General features: G+C 56.2%; 1 long non-coding RNA gene across 1 annotated transcript; it reads left to right on the top strand.

Annotated features, from left to right (window-relative positions):
* The first annotated feature begins 327 nt into the window (after positions 1–327).
* LOC142257840 (uncharacterized) lies at positions 328–15,997 on the top strand. The gene is made up of 3 exons (XR_012727661.1): positions 328–775; positions 6,076–6,122; positions 15,910–15,997. It is a non-coding gene; the product is annotated as an uncharacterized LOC142257840 (long non-coding RNA).
* Positions 15,998–16,424: the final 427 nt, after the last annotated feature.

Below are 16,424 nucleotides of genomic sequence, written 5' to 3'. Positions count from 1 at the left end.
GTGTGTATAGGGGGGCGGTACACGGACACTGTGTGTGTATAGGGGGGCAGTACACGGACACTGTGTGTGTATAGGGGGGCAGTACACGGACACTGTGTGTGTATAGGGGGGGGCGGTACACGGACACTGTGTGTGTATAGGGGGGCAGTACACTGCTTGGGCCCCCATCCTCCTCCTCGCCCCCTCAGGCGCACTCTCTGGCCGGTTGCTCATAGTTACGGTCAGACACAGAGAGGCGGGCTGTACTGAACGCGTGGCCACGTGCAGCATCCGGATCACGTGTGCAAGCATGTACGTCACTGGAGGTGTGGCCTCTCATGGCACGCCGTGCGTCACCGTGGCTCCGCCTCCCAGAGAAGGCGCTTTGCGCATGCGGGGTAACTACGGACGGCGACCGAGCGATTTTTTCGTTACAGACACCTGAGCGCTCCGCCCGCGGAGGTGTCCGGTGTCCGCCGCGCGTCAGCGGCCAGGAGCCTCAGGTGGGAAGACCCCCAGTGTACAGGACCCCGGACATTCTCCTGTAACCGAGGCCTACAGGTCCCACCGGAGCGGCCGCCGTCTCTCTGGTGCTGAGTGGACGGGGCCAGGGACTGAGCTGTGGCCCCGCGAGTCTGTGCTGAGCCGGCTCTGACGACATTGGAGTGGCCCCAGGAGACTGAAGGGCCCCCACCTGGGGATCGCCGGTGTATGGGCCCCGTGTGGAGCTGAGAGCCAAGCATCACCCCTGACATGGCCGCCGCAGCCGCTGAGCCCCTCGGGGGCCCAAGTCCAGGTAAGGGCCGATCTGGGGGGGGCAGTGCCGCCCTCGGGGGCCCCAGTCCAGGTAAGGGCCGATCTGGGGGGGGGCAGTGCCGCCCTCGGGGGCCCAAGTCCAGGTAAGGGCCGATCTGGGGGGGGCAGTGCCGCCCTCGGGGGCCCCAGTCCAGGTAAGGGCCGATCTGGGGGGGGTCAGTGCCGCCCTCGGGGGCCCCAGTCCAGGTAAGGGCCGATCTGGGGGGGGGCAGTGCCGCCCTCGGGGGCCCAAGTCCAGGTAAGGGCCGATCTGGGGGGGGCAGTGCCGCCCTCGGGGGCCCCAGTCCAGGTAAGGGCCGATCTGGGGGGGGGCAGTGCCGCCCTCGGGGGCCCCAGTCCAGGTAAGGGCCGATCTGGGGGGGGGCAGTGCCGCCCTCGGGGGGCCCCAGTCCAGGTAAGGGCCGATCTGGGGGGGGGGGGGCAGTGCCGCCCACGGGGGCCCCAGTCCAGGTAAGGGCCGATCTGGGGGGGGGGGGGGGGGCAGTGCCGCCCTCGGGGGCCCCAGTCCAGGTAAGGGCCGATCTGGGGGGGGGGGGGGCAGTGCCGCCCACGGGGGGCCCCAGTCCAGGTAAGGGCCGATCTGGGGGGGGGGGGGGGGGGGCAGTGCCGCCCACGGGGGCCCCAGTCCAGGTAAGGGCCGATCTGGGGGGGGGGCAGTGCCGCCCTCGGGGGCCCCAGACCAGGTAAGGGCCGGTCTGGGATGGGGGGTGTCAGTGCCGCCCTCGGGGGCCCCAGACCAGGTAAGGGCCGGTCTGGGATGGGGGGTGTCAGTGCCGCCCTCGGGGGCCCCAGTCCAGGTACGCTCCAATCTGGGGGGGGGGTCAGTGTTGCCCAGGGCTGTGGGGGGAGGTGAAGCCCCTGGAGGGCAGGGCTGTGGGGGGAGGTGAAGCCCCTGGAGGGCAGGGCTGTGGGGGGAGGTGAAGCCCCTGGAGGGCAGGGCTGTGGGGGGAGGTGAAGCCCCTGGAGGGCAGGGCTGTGGGAGGTGGTCCACGCGGCCCTCGGGGGCAGGTCTGTGAGGAGAGGAGGTTGGTGCATCCCTCGGGGGCAGATCTGTGAGGGGAGGGGGTTTGTGTGGCCTTCGGGGGCAGGTCTGTGTGGGGGAGGCGACAGTGCGGCCCTTTAGGTTCCCAGCCCAAGTATGGGCTCATTTGAGATGGGTCAGTGCTGCCCTCAGGGGCCTTAGCCAAAAAAAGTCCTTTCTGTGAAAGGTCAGTGCTGCTCTCGGGGATCCTAGCCCAGGCAAGGGCTGGTCCGTGCAACTCTCGGATGGTTGTCTCTTTAGGGGAAGGTCTTTGAGGGGTGGTGTGTGGTCAGTGCTGCCCTTGTGGAAAGGCATGTGAGGGAAGGTTGTCGGTGCCACCCTCAAGGCAAGGCCTGTGAGGAGAGGGGGGTGTCACTGTGGCTCTCGAGGGAAGGTCTGTGGGGGGTGTCACTGTGGCTCTCGAGGGAAGGTCTTTGGCGGGTTCAGTGTGGCCCTTGGGGGTAAGTCTTAGGTGATGGGGTGTCAGTGCTGTTCTCAGGGGAAGGTTGTCCATGGGGTGGGGGGGGATCAGTGTGGTCCTCGGGGGCTCAAACCCAGATAAGGGCCGATCTGTGAGTGGTCAGTAGGGCCCTTGGGGACAAGGTCTGTGGGGGTGGGGGGTTCAGTGCAGCCCTTAAAGAATGGAATGTTTTCAGTTCGCCCTGGTGGGAAGTCCAGTCATGGTGTCAGTTCGACCCTCACGGGCAGGTCTTGTGCTTGGGGGTGGTTTCAGAAAGGTGGGAGATTGGGGCGGCCCTTGGGAGCAGGATGTGGCAGGTGAACGACTTGTTAGGGTGGGCCTCAGTGGCAGGGCACTGCGAGGGTTACGGCGGCCCCTGTGGGCAGGATGTGGTTGGGGGCAGCCCCCGGGGACAGGACGCGGCTGGGGTTGGGGGCGGCCCCCGGGGGCAGGACGCGGCTGGGGTTGGGGGCGGCCCCCGGGGGCAGGACGTGGCTCCCGGTTTTGCTCCTGGTGTAATTTTCTTCTCGGTCAGACGGGTTCAGGACCTGACATTCCAGAGCTGCCTGGATGTGTCATCTCAGGGGAAAAATGATTGCTCTCAGTGAGAGAAACAAAATTAAAATTTTGTAGTTCTGATACCTTTTAAAAGCTGCTTTATAACATCATATTTTATTTTTATTTTAGTCGCCATTAAAAGGTATCACAACTACAAAATTGTATTTTTGTTTCTCTCACTGAGAGCAGTCAATCATTTTTCATCTGGCTGACACGGTACCAAAATCTATCTGGGGAACTGATGGGAGGGGGCTTAGCCCTGACATTGTGGCTTGTCAGGGACATGGTTTGCTCCTGTCTGCTGCCCTCCCCCGATCAGACATGAGCAGCTGATGGAGACCGTCCAGCGCTCTGCCCCATCCCGGGTCTGTTCTACAGCGAGATGTGGACGCCTCCAGAGAGCCCTGAGGTTTCCATATCCACACACAGATGATGATCAGTCAGTGCCGGGCCCTATCTGTTAATGTTAGATGCTGTACACAGTGTCTGCCGCTCGCCGTGCTGCCGCCTGCCCCACATTCCTTCCTTGTTTGGCAGTGCTGCTCCGTCTGCTGGAGACTCGTGTTCCCCGTGACAGCGATGACATCGCCGGCTCCCGCGTCACGTGCGGAATGTGAGCGACGCATCACCTGTGCCTGCAGATCAGGTCCTGCCGGAGTCCTGCGCCCACACCCCACAGCACAGGGAGCCAGCCACCCCTAAATATTCCGGGGTGCCTCTATCCTCCCTGTACACCTTCCCTCCTCCTGCGCTCCGGGGTGCCTCTATCCTCCCTGTACACCTCTCCTCCTCCGGGGTGCCTCTATCCTCCCTGTACACCTCTCCTCCTCCGGGGTGCCTCTATCCTCCCTGTACACCTTCCCTCCTCCTGCGCTCCGGGGTGCCTCTATCCTCCCTGTACACCTTCCCTCCTCCTGCGCTCCGGGGTGCCTCTATCCTCCCTGTACACCTTCCCTCCTCCTGCGCTCCGGGGTGCCTCTATCCTCCCTGTACACCTCTCCTCCTCCTGCGCTCCGGGGTGCCTCTATCCTCCCTGTACACCTCTCCTCCTCCAGGGTGCCTCTATCCTCCCTGTACACCTCCCCTCCTCCGGTACTCCGGGGTGCCTCTATCCTCCCTGTACACCTCTCCTCCTCCGGTACTCCACGGTGCCTCTATCCTCCCTGTACACCTCCCCTCCTCCGGTACTCCGGGGTGCCTCTATCCTCCCTGTACACCTCTCCTCCTCCGGTACTCCGGGGTGCCTCTATCCTCCCTGTACACCTCCCCTACTCCGGTACTCCGGGGTGCCTCTATCCTCCCTGTACACCTCCCCTACTCCGGTACTCCGGGGGGCCTCTATCCTCCCTGTACACCTCCCCTCCTCCCGGGTGCCTCTATCCTCCCTGTACACCTCCCCTACTCCGGTACTCCGGGGTGCCTCTGTCCTCCCTGTACACCTCCCCTCCTCCGGTACTCCGGGGTGCCTCTGTCCTCCCTGTACACCTCCAGTACTCCGGGATGCCTCTATCCTCCCTGTACACCTCCCCTCCTCCGGTACTCTGCGGTGCCTCTATCCTCCCTGTACACCTCCCCTCCTCCGGTACTCCGGGATGCCTCTATCCTCCCTGTACACCTCCCCTCCTCCGGTACTCTGCGGTGCCTCTATCCTCCCTGTACACCTCCCCTCCTCCGGTACTCTGCGGTGCCTCTATCCTCCCTGTACACCTCCCCTCCTCCGGTACTCCGGGGTGCCTCTATCCTCCCTGTACACCTCCCCTCCTCCGGGGTGCCTCTATCCTCCCTGTACACCTCCCCTCCTCCGGTACTCCGGGGTGCCTCTATCCTCCCTGTACACCTCCCCTCCTCCGGTACTCCGGGGTGCCTCTATCCTCCCTGTACACCTCCCCTCCTCCGGTACTCCGGGGTGCCTCTATCCTCCCTGTACACCTCCCCTCCTCTGGTACTCTGCGGTGCCTCTATCCTCCCTGTACACCTCCCCTCCTCTGGTACTCTGCGGTGCCTCTATCCTCCCTGTACACCTCCCCTCCTCCGGTACTCTGCGGTGCCTCTATCCTCCCTGTACACCTCCCCTCCTCTGGTACTCTGCGGTGCCTCTATCCTCCCTGTACACCTCTCCTCCTCCGGTTCTCCGGGGTGCCTCTATCCTCCCTGTACACCTCCCCTCCTCTGGTACTCTGCGGTGCCTCTATCCTCCCTGTACACCCCCCCTCCTCTGGTACTCTGCGGTGCCTCTATCCTCCCTGTACACCTCCCCTCCTCCGGTACTCTGCGGTGCCTCTATCCTCCCTGTACACCCCCCCTCCTCTGGTACTCTGCGGTGCCTCTATCCTCCCTGTACACCTCCCCTCCTCCGGTACTCTGCGGTGCCTCTATCCTCCCTGTACACCTCCCCTCCTCCGGTACTCTGCGGTGCCTCTATCCTCCCTGTACACCTCTCCTCCTCCGGTACTCTGCGGTGCCTCTATCCTCCCTGTACACCTCCCCTCCTCCGGTACTCTGCGGTGCCTCTATCCTCCCTGTACACCTCCCCTCCTCCGGTACTCTGCGGTGCCTCTATCCTCCCTGTACACCTCTCCTCCTCCGGTACTCTGCGGTGCCTCTATCCTTCCTGTACACCTCCCCTCCTCCGGTACTCCGGGGTGCCTCTATCCTCCCTGTACACCTCTCCTCCTCCGGTACTCTGCGGTGCCTCTATCCTCCCTTCCCCCTGCTGGTCTTTACTAGGTGATGCAGTATGAAGCTGACAGATGATGGGGGGAGTAGTTCAGTGCCCTCTGCGCTGATTGTCCTCCTTTCTCACCAGCTCGGTGCGGTCTGTGCTGCGGTCTGGGCGCTCTCCTCCCCCGCACAGGTACCGGCTGCACGCGGAGTGCTGCATGTGTCTTGTCCTGTGCCCACCAGGGGGCAGCGCTGGGCTCAGTCACACGGCTGGACCCTGTATGTGTGTCTGATGTTGGGGTCCGGCTCAGTGTGTAGACCGGCAGAGCACGTGAATGATGGAGGTTGTCCTGTTGCCTTATAGGAGAAGGAGCCTGAGAGCGTGGCCTGTGACCACGAGGGGCGCTCCATAAAATATCACTACCTCCTATTAACCAGTTACTGGACATGTCACCTAACCCTGTGATTGCTGCTGTGACCACTAACTGCTGCTGTGATCTCCTTACCATAGTTATGGGCAGAGCCACGGATCTTAGTGTTTTATATAATAGGCAAATAGTAATTTAGATTCTTTTTACAGGAGGGACCACCATGAAGAGGAGCACGCAGTCCGAGGGCAGCGTGGGGGTGAGTAACTGCCGGGCGACTGCAGAACAGTGAGCGCAGCTCTGGGGTAAAATGCAGGATGTAACTCTGGATCAGTAATGTATGTATACAATGACTTTACTAGCAGCATAGTGAGTGCAGCTCTGGAGTATAATACAGGAGGTAACTCAGGATCAGTAATGTGATGGGGTGACTCACTCTGCTTACTCCTTGAGGTAATGACAAGAGCATTTTAACTTAAGTCCGACATGATTATTCAGCAACACATAAACCGCTCGCCAGAATCGGGACACAAGGCCTCTCTGGCTTCAAGGAACATAAACCTAGTATACAGTCCGTTTCACTTGTGGTACGCCTGCACAGGTTCTGATACAACTTCTCCCTTGAAGTATCCCACTGGAGGAATAGCAGCCTCTACACACTGACTTAGCCTGATCAAGACAAGCGAAGAGCTCTCTGAGGTTTCTTCTGGAGGTATAACAACCTCCACACACTGACCATGTGTCAAACAGACACCATTATAACATATTGGACACACTCATGGGTACAAGTATGTAAATAGCCAGACACACCTTAAAGGGACCAAATCACCAGGAATTTCGCATATAACCTAAAACCAGTGCTGTACTGGCACTATCAGGCTGAGTCTATACATACAGTGCTATACTGGCACTATCAGGCTGATTCTATACATACAGTGCTATACTGGCACTATCAGGCTGATTCTATACATACAGTGCTATACTGGCACTATCAGGCTGAGTCTATACATACAGTGCTATACTGGCCCTATCAGGCTGATTCTATACATACAGTGCTATACTGGCACTATCAGGCTGAGTCTATACATACAGTGCTATACTGGCCCTATCAGGCTGATTCTATACATACAGTGCTATACTGGCGCTATCAGGCTGATTCTATACATACAGTGCTATACTGGCCTTATCAGGCTGATTCTATACATACAGTGCTATACTGGCACTATCAGGCTGATTCTATACATACAGTGCTATACTGGCACCATCAGGCTGATTCTATACATACAGTGCTATACTGGCACCATCAGGCTGATTCTATACATACAGTGCTATACTGGCACCATCAGGCTGATTCTATACATACAGTGCTATACTGGCACCATCAGGCTGATTCTATACATACATTCCAATTCACAATCTCAGCTCCGCCCACTCACCTCAGACACTAAGCTCCTCCCCCAAGCTGGTATCAGACCAGTGCATGGGGCCTAAGTGCCATAACCAGACTACTGGTCCCAGCATTAATGGGACCTGCCCCGGCCCTGATCCAATGTGTGAGCTAACAATTGAGTGTCTGCAGGTTTTTAGTACGTGAACCGGCAGAAGGCCTCTTTCTTACCCAGGATGGGGCACCACACCTCTGACTGAGGTGTTGTACCTCTGCGGCGATGGCAGCCTCAGGGGTGCCACACTACCACTGTAGGACCTGTTTCCTTGGACAGATAAGGGCAACACGTCTATCAGGTGGACCACACCACACGTCTTCTCTTGGCCCCGCCACGAAAGCGGTTGTCAACTCATACCAACTTGACGAGGTTGTTCCTCAATCTTAATATGTTATTCTAGAAGAACCCGTAAATTTCCAGGACTTTCCCTCATTCCTGCAACAACAAATGGACCCATACCATCTCCACGGGGTATTTTGGCTCACAACTCCTGGGTGACTTTTCCATTGTTCCCAATAATGTTCCTGACAAATTTTCTGGGCACCTTTTGATGAAATCTTTCAAAAATGCCAATAAACTTGGAGCTGTCCTCACTGCTTTCGCACTTACTCCATAAATTCAACACGTTCCCGCATCTTCAGTTTGATAGCTGTGATCACAGACTTTTTTTGGGTTCCTGATTGCTATTTCTGATTAACGATTGCGAGCCCTAATCAAACTTTTCTAACTGCCACGTCTGCCTTAATTTCTCCATGCACCATCTCACTGGCACAGGCCTCTCTCGAACCTTTGGGGATATTTTTGATGAGTCTCTTGCAGAAAACGGTCAGAGCCACCCACCTCCACCATTGGAACTGCATCAGGCTACAGAACGGATTTCTTCTCCTACACTGCCAGTGAGCAGTTCCTTGGGTCTTTCTACGCCATCTTTTACCATCTCTCCATCTCTCGTTCTGCTCTTTCCTAGGACCTTCATTTTTTGGTCCTTAGATCCTTCTTCCTGCCTATATATTTTTTTTTCCTCCACCTGGAACCTCCAGGATTCCTTCTCTTGTAGCACTCTTGACCGACAGACCATCAGCTTTGTATTCACAAATCGAGGAGGACTTAACAGGATTCACCCTTTTTGCTCCTCTCGTCTTTTCGGCACCTTCTTTCTACTGCAGTAGCGTCAGTGTAAAGTGGAGTTATTGTCGCTTCCCCTGAAATGCTGGACCGATAAGTCCCCACTCAACCAGGCATCGGCCCCCTTTCTTCGGCGCTCCATTGGGAGACCCAGACGATTGGGTGTATAGCTACTGCCTCCGGAGGCCACACAAAGTATTACACTAAAAAGTGTAAGGCCCCTCCCCTTCTGCATATACACCCCCCGTGGGATCACGGGCTGCTTCAGTTTTCATGCTTTGTGCGAAGGAGGTCAGACATCCACGCATAGCTCCACTGTTTTTAGTCAGCAGCAGCTGCTGACTATGTCGGTTGGAAGAAAAGTGGGCCCATATGGGGCCCCCAGCATGCTCCCTTCTCACCCCACTTTTGTCGGCGGTGTTTGTTAAGGTTGAGGTACCCATTGCGGGTACAGAGGCTGGAGCCCACATGCTGTTTTCCTTCCCCATCCCCCCTCAGGGCTCTGGGTGAAGTGGGATCTTACCGGTCTCCAGGCACTGAGACCGGACTCCATCCACAGACCCGGAGATCCTGCTGGATATGGAGTGGGGTATCGTCAGGGACAGGGCCCTGCTACATTAAGGTACTCTGTGTCCCCGTACACATTGCGCACACACACACCAGCATTGCTGGGAGTGCTAGTGCGCCGGGGACAACAGCGCGGAGCGCTTGTGCTATTATTCACTGCAGCTTAGCTGAGTGAATTTGTGTTAGAAACTGCCGCGCCGGCCGCTGCGGGGTGTTTTACACTGTGGCGCGGCTGGGACTTGTGGTGCGCCGGGGACTTCCGCGCTGGCCGTGCACATAGGACGGCCGCGCTTATTACTCGAGTCCCCGGCTTTGCGGCCTAGTTTTCGCTTCGTTCCCGCCCCCAGCCCTGCCAGTCAGGGGAGGGGCGGGACACTGTACAGAAAGTCAGCGCCGAGAGCTGGAGTCTGCTTTGCATTCTCCAGCCCCCTTCACTGGACACAGTGGGACGCCAGTTTCCCGCTCTTGGCTGGGGCACGCCCACGGCCCGCCCCTCTTCACAAGACGCCGGCAGCCATTCCTGCACGCAGTCTGGGCTGGAGAAGGGAGACAAGCTCTGGGCAACCAGTCACAGGATTCGGGCGACCACACACCCGCTTTTGTGCGGGCGGTAAGCAGCACCTGAAGTGCTGACCCCACTAATGCCATTTGTACTTTATGCCTAGATGGCTAGACTACAGCAGCAAAAAGCAAGGGTGCTAAGGCACAGGCTTTCTAGGCTGCTTGTATTGCATGTGCTGAAGTGTTCATTTGTACTTTATGCTGGTATGCTATACACTGCACTGTACGGTCGCTATTCTTGGCTATATACTCCTAGATGGCTGGACAACAGCAGCAAAAAAGCAAGGGTGCTAAGGCACAGGCTTTCTATGCTGCTTGTACTGCATGTGCTGAAGTGTTCATTTGTACTTTCTGCTTGTATGCTATACATTGCACTGTACGGTCGCTATTCTTGGCTATATACTTCTAGATGGCTAGACAACAGCAGCAAAAAAGCAAGGGTGCCAAGGCACAGGCTTTCTATGCTGCTTGTACTGCACGTGATACTATTCCACACGGCAGGTTCCACTGTCCCCATTGTGTGCAATGCTCCCCTGTAGCACTTGGTCAGCCGGGGTCTCTGCTAGAGGTGGCCAAAGGAACCACCTGTGAACCCTGTCCAGGGACAGGGACGGAGTTGCAGTTTCGGCTGATAGGTCTGTGACTGTGACTAACATCTTAGAGACTTTGCAGTCCAGACGGACCATGGGCAATGTTGATACAATGCTCCCTGGCCGCCCTCATTTGGAACAAATCAGTGCTCCGGGGGGGTCCCATGCATCCCAGGGCGCAGGCTCTGACACGGACGACAGTCCCAGACAGCCTAAGCGAGCTCGCTGGGAGCGGCACTCGGCTTCATCACTGGTTAGGGTCCCAGCAGGACTCTCTGTATGATGAGGCAGACGTAGCTGATCAGGCCTCTGATCCTGAGACCGCTCTCAATCCGGATACACCGGATGGTGACGCCATAGTGAATGATCTTCTAGCGTCCATCAATGGAATGTTGGATATTTCTCCCTCAGCTCCTCCGGTGGAGGAGTCAGATAAATAGATGGATAGATAATCAATAGATAGAGGACAGATCAATCAATAGATAGAGTCTCTGTGAGGACACACTGCAGTTCTCACGAGCGGTAATGTGTTCACATTACCGATAGTGAGAAATGACCTGTAGTTACCCCTGCAGTCTCGTTACGAGGCTGCATTAAGTACTGTGTGTCAGACGCGGCTGCAGCAGTTTGCAAGCGTCGTGGGACTTGCGGCTAGATCCATAGTTGCAGTGGAAGATGGGACTTCACTTAAAGATGCCATTGACAGACAGATGGTCCTCTGGTTGAAATCTGTCTATGAAGCTATCGGCGTGTCGGTTGCTCCGGCATTCGCAGCCGTATGGGCATTCCAAGCTATTTCAGCTGGTCTTGCGCACGTGGACACTGTCACATGTACATCTGTGCCGCAGATGGCGTCCTTAACCTCGCAATGTCTGCATTGCGAATTACGCTATTAATGCTGTCCTGCACTCTACGAGCCGTACATCAGTGGCGTCCGCCAACTCCGTGGTTTTACGCAGAGCCTTGTGGTTGAGGGAATGGAAAGCAGATTCTGCTTCCAAAAAAGTGCTTAACCAGTTTGCCATTATCTGGTGACAGACTGTTTGGTGAGCGATTGGATGAAATCATTAAACAGTCCAAGGGTAAGGACTCTTCCTTACACCAGCCCAGATCAAACAACACAACAGAGGAAGGGACAGTCGAGGTTTCGGTCCTTCCCAGGCTCGGGCAGGTCCCAATTGTCCTCGTCCAAAAGGACTCAAAAGGCTCAGAGAGGCGCAGATTCCTGGCGGGCTCAATCACGCCCAAGGAAGGCAGCCGGAGGAACCGCTACCAAGGCGGTTTCCTCATGACGTTCAGCCCTCTCTCTCCGCATCCGCGGTCGGTGGCAGACTCTCCCGCTTTGGCGACATTTAGCTGCCACAGGTCAAAGACCGGTGGGTGAGAGACATTTTGTCTCACGTGTACAGGATAGAGTTCTGTTCTCGTCCTCTGACTAGATCTTCAGAACTTCCTCACCTCCCGACCGAGCCGATGCTCTTCTGCAGGCAGAAGGAGTGGTAATCCCTGTTCCTCCTCAGGAACAAGGTACGGTTTTTACTCCAATCTGGTTGTGGTACCAAAAAACGACGGCTCTTTCCGTTCCGTTTTGGACCTAAACCTGCTCAACAAGCACGTGAAAACCAGGCGGTTCCGGATGGAATCCCTCCGCTCCGTCATTGCCTCAATGTCTCAAGGAGATTTCCTAGCGTCAATAGACATCAGGATGCTTGTCTCCACGTGCCGATTGCTCCAGAGCACCGGTGTTGGCTACGATTCGTTATTGAAGACGTGCATCTTCAGTTCGTAGCCCTGCCCTTCGGTCTGGCGACAGCCCCACGGCTTTTCACCAAGTTCATGGCAGCAGTGGGAGCAGTCCTGCACTCTCAGGGTCACTCTGTGATCCCTTACTTGGACGATCTACTTGTCAAGGCACCCTCTCAAGAGGCATGCCAACACAGCCTGAACGTGGCGCTGGAGACTCTCCAGAGTTTCGGTTGGATCATAAACTTTTCCAAGTTAAATCTGACACCGACCCAATCGCTGACATATCTTGGCATGGAGCTTCACACTCTCTCAGCGATAGTGCAGCTCCCGCTGGACATACAGCGTTCACTACAGACGGGGGTGCAGTCTCTCCTTCAAGGCCAGTCACACCCCTTAAGACGCCTCATGCAGAGGCAGTCCCTTTCGCGCAGTTTCATCTGCGTCCACTTCTATAGGACATTCTTCGCCAATGGGATGGGAAGTCGACGTCCCTAGACAGGAACGTACCCCTTTCTCAGACGGGCAAGGACTCTCTTCAGAGGAGTCCACCCTTCAGATCAATGTTCTGGAAATCTGGGCAGGGTATCTTGCCCTGCAAGCCTTCCAGCAGAGGCTGGAAGGCAAACAGATCCGAATTCAGTCGGACAACTTCGCAGCGGTGGCATACATCAACCACCAAGGCGGAACACGCAGTCGGCAAGCCTCCCAGGAAGTCCGGCGGATTCTGATGTGGGTGGAAGACAGAGCATACACCATATCCGCAGTTCACATCCCGGGCGTAGAAAACTGGGAAGCAGACTTCCTCAGTCGCCAGGGCATGGACGCAGGGGAATGGTCTCTGCACCCGGACGGGTTTCAAGAAATCTGTAGCCGCTGGGGGAGGCCGGACGTCGACCTAATGGCGTCTCGGCACAACAACAAGGGCCCGATTTTCATGGCGCGGTCTCACGATCAAAGAGCTCTGGCGGCAGGCGCCTTAGTTCAGGATTGGTCGCAGTTCCAGCTACCCTATGTGTTTCCCCCTCTGGCACTGTTGCCCAGAGGGCTACGCAAGATCAGCTCCGATTGCCGCCGCGCCATCCTCGTCGCCCCAGACTGGCCGAGGAGGTCGTGGTACCTGCATCTGTGGCATCTCACGGTCGGCCAACCGTGGGCACTACCAGACCGGCCAGACTTACTGTCCCAAGGGCCGTTTTTCCATCTGAATTCTACAGCCCTGAACCTGACTGTGTGGCCATTGAGTCCTGGATCCTAGCGTCTTCAGGATTATCTCAAGACGTCATTGCCACCATGAGACGGGCTAGGAAGCCGACGTCTGCCAAGATCTACCACAAGACGTGGAAGATATTCTTATCTTAGTGCTCTGCTCAGGGAGTGTCTCCCTGTACATTTGCATTGCCTACTTTTCCTTCCTTCCTGCAATCTGGTTTGGGAAAAGGTTTGTCGCTCGGCTCCCTTAACGGACGAGTCCCAGCGCTGTCTGTATTCTTTCAGAAGCGCATAGTACGACTTCCTCAGGTACGCACGTTCCTGCAGGGGGTTTGTCACATTGTCCCTCCGTACAAGAGGCCGTTAGACCCATGGGATCTGAACAGGGTACTAATTGCTCTCCAGAAGCCGCCCTTCGAGCCTCTGAGGGATGTTTCACTTTCTCGACTTTCACAGAAAGTGACCTTTTTGGTAGCGGTCACGTCTCTTCAGAGAGTGTCCGAGCTAGCAGCGCGGTCATCCAAAGCTTCCTTCCTGGTGTTTCACCAAGACAAGGTAGTGCTGCGCCTGATTCCGGGGTTTCTCCCTAAGGTGGTATCCCCCTTTCATCTCAGTCAGGATATCTCCTTACCTTCCTTTTGTCCTCATCCAGTTCATCGATATGAATTGGATTTGCATTTGTTGGATCTGATGAGAGCGCTCAGAATCTACATTTCCCGCACGGCGCCCCTGCGCCGCTCGGATGCACTCTTTGTACTTGTCGCTGGTCAGCACAAAGGGTCGCAGGCTTCCAAATCCACCCTGGCTCGATGGATCAAGGAACCAATTCTTGAAGCCTACCGTTCTGCTGGGCTTCCGGTTCCATCAGGGCTGAAGGCCCATTCTACCAGAGCCGTGGGTGCGTCCTGGGCATTACGGCACCAGGCTACGGCTCAGCAGGTGTGCCAGGCGGCTACCTGGGCGAGTCTGCACACCTTCACCAAGCGTTATCAGGTGCATGCCTACGCTTAGGCGGATGCCAGCCTAAGTAGAAGAGTCCTGCAGGCGGCGGTTGCCTCCATGTAGGGAAGGGCTGTTTTTACAGTCCAAACTTGAGGTATTAATTTACCCACCCAGGGACTGCTTTTGGACGTCCCAATCGTCTGGGTCTCCCAATGGAGCGCCGAAGAAGAAGGGAATTTTGTTACTTACCGTAAATTCCTTTTCTTCTAGCTCCAATTGGGAGACCCAGCACCCGCCCCTGTTCCTTCGGGATTTTTGGTTGTTCGGGTACACATGTTGTTCATGTTGAATGGTTTCAGTTCTCCGATGTTCCTTCGGATTGAATTGTTTAACCAGTTATTGGCTTTCCTCCTTCTTGCTTTTGCACTAAAACTGAAGCAGCCCGTGATCCCACGGGGGGTGTATATGCAGAAGGGGAGGGGCCTTACACTTTTTAGTGTAATACTTTGTGTGGCCTCCGGAGGCAGTAGCTATACACCCAATCGTCTGGGTCTCCCAATTGGAGCTAGAAGAAAAGGAATTTACGGTAAGTAACAAAATTCCTTCTTTCTGGAGCTACCAGATTTCAATGGTCATACTATTGGTTACTTCTTTACCAGTCAGGTCACTAAGTTGGGCAGACCCACAGTGCTCGCCGATTTACCCCTAACTCAGAACTGTTGCCCTTGAGAAGCAGTAGCCCCTCTTCACTACCCATGGCACACCAGTAGGAACCCCTTAAGCCTCCCGCTCTGGTGCGGCTTCCTTAGGGCTGTTACTTCTTTTATCTGACCAGCCGGACACGTTCCACTTCTCCCGTAAGTCTCAAAATGACTCAGCCTATTATAATTGGATGTAGTAAATCCGGGTCTACACCTAAATCATGGTACTCCATACCCTTGGCCATCTCAGTGACCACTCTGCATATTGGATATTCTGTAACGTCCCATTCCTGCAGCTCACCCTGATCTTCCTTCCTTGAATCAGGTGGACATCAAGCGTGGTCCTAACCAGAGGTCACTAAGCTCCACGGGTCTGATAATGCTGTCAACCTTTCTCCACGCAACTTCACGTAACACACTTGGGCAAATCATTGGATTGGAAGTGTACACTGCGGGCCGGTACACTGCGGGCCGGACCTGCGTATAACTAAGTCAACCCTGGCTACTATCCATCTGCTCCATATGGCAACATCAGGCTGCTGTTTGGCCCTGGATCGTGACACTTTCCACAGGCTTTGTCCTCACGTAAGTCCTTTGTCATTACCACAGTCGCCTCTTTGTCCCTGGACGCTCTGCCCCCTTCTCATTAACCACCTCCTGGGGTCTCTGCCCGCCTGCTCAGGGTAGTTTCTCTCGCGCTCTCATTTCTCTTGGAGGTACAACAACCTCCACACACTGACCATGTGTCAAACAGACACCACATTATAACATATGAGACACACCCATGGTGCAGGTACGTGGATAGCCAGACCCGCAGTAATGAGTCTCGTAGTACTACAGGTACCAGAGTCACCATCTTACAGTATGTACACGTAACCCCACCTGCAGAATAGTGAGTACAGCTCTGGGGTTTAATGCAGGATATAATTCAGGATCAGTACAGGATCAGTAATGTAAGTATGTACAGTGACTGCACCAGCAGAATAGTGAGTGCAGCTCTGGAGTATAATACAGGAGGTAACTCAGGATCAGTAATGTAATGTATGTACACAGTGACTGCACCAGCAGAATAGTGAGTGCAGCTCTGCGGTACTTCTGAGCCATGTGTCTGGACGTGCTGTCGCTGCTGTGTGGGTGACAGATCTGTCTTTCCTTCCTAGTTGCCCGGCCCCTCAGCTCAGGCTGGTGTGCCCACCATGAAGAAGCTTGGTCACAGAGGTGTGGACTCCACAGGGGAGACGACGTATAAGAAGGTGGGTTCTGAGCATTGTGACCTCCGCGCTCCAGGTGCTGAGCGTTGTGACCTCCGCGCTACCAGGTGCTGAGCGTTGTGACCTCCGCGCCTCCAGGTGCTGAGCGTTGTGACCTCCGCGCTCCAGGTGCTGAGCGTTGTGACCTCCGCGCTCCAGGTGCTGATCGTTGTGACCTCCGCCCTCCAGGTGCTGAGCGTTGTGACCTCCGCCCTCCAGGTGCTGAGCGTTGTGACCTCCGCGCTCCAGGTGCTGAGCGTTGTGACCTCCGCGCTCCAGGTGCTGAGCGTTGTGACCTCCGCGCTCCAGGTGCTGAGCGTTGTGACCTCCGCGCTCCAGGTGCTGAGCGTTGTGACCTCCGCGCTCCAGGTGCTGAGCGTTGTGACCTCCGCGCTCCAGGTGCTGAGCGTTTGTGACCTCCGCGC

The sequence above is a fragment of the Anomaloglossus baeobatrachus genome, chromosome 12 (assembly GCF_048569485.1).
Source record: "Anomaloglossus baeobatrachus isolate aAnoBae1 chromosome 12, aAnoBae1.hap1, whole genome shotgun sequence".
Taxonomy (NCBI): domain Eukaryota; kingdom Metazoa; phylum Chordata; class Amphibia; order Anura; family Aromobatidae; genus Anomaloglossus; species Anomaloglossus baeobatrachus.
Note: the sequence above shows the minus strand (reverse complement) of the source record. Positions and strands in the feature narration are given on the sequence as shown.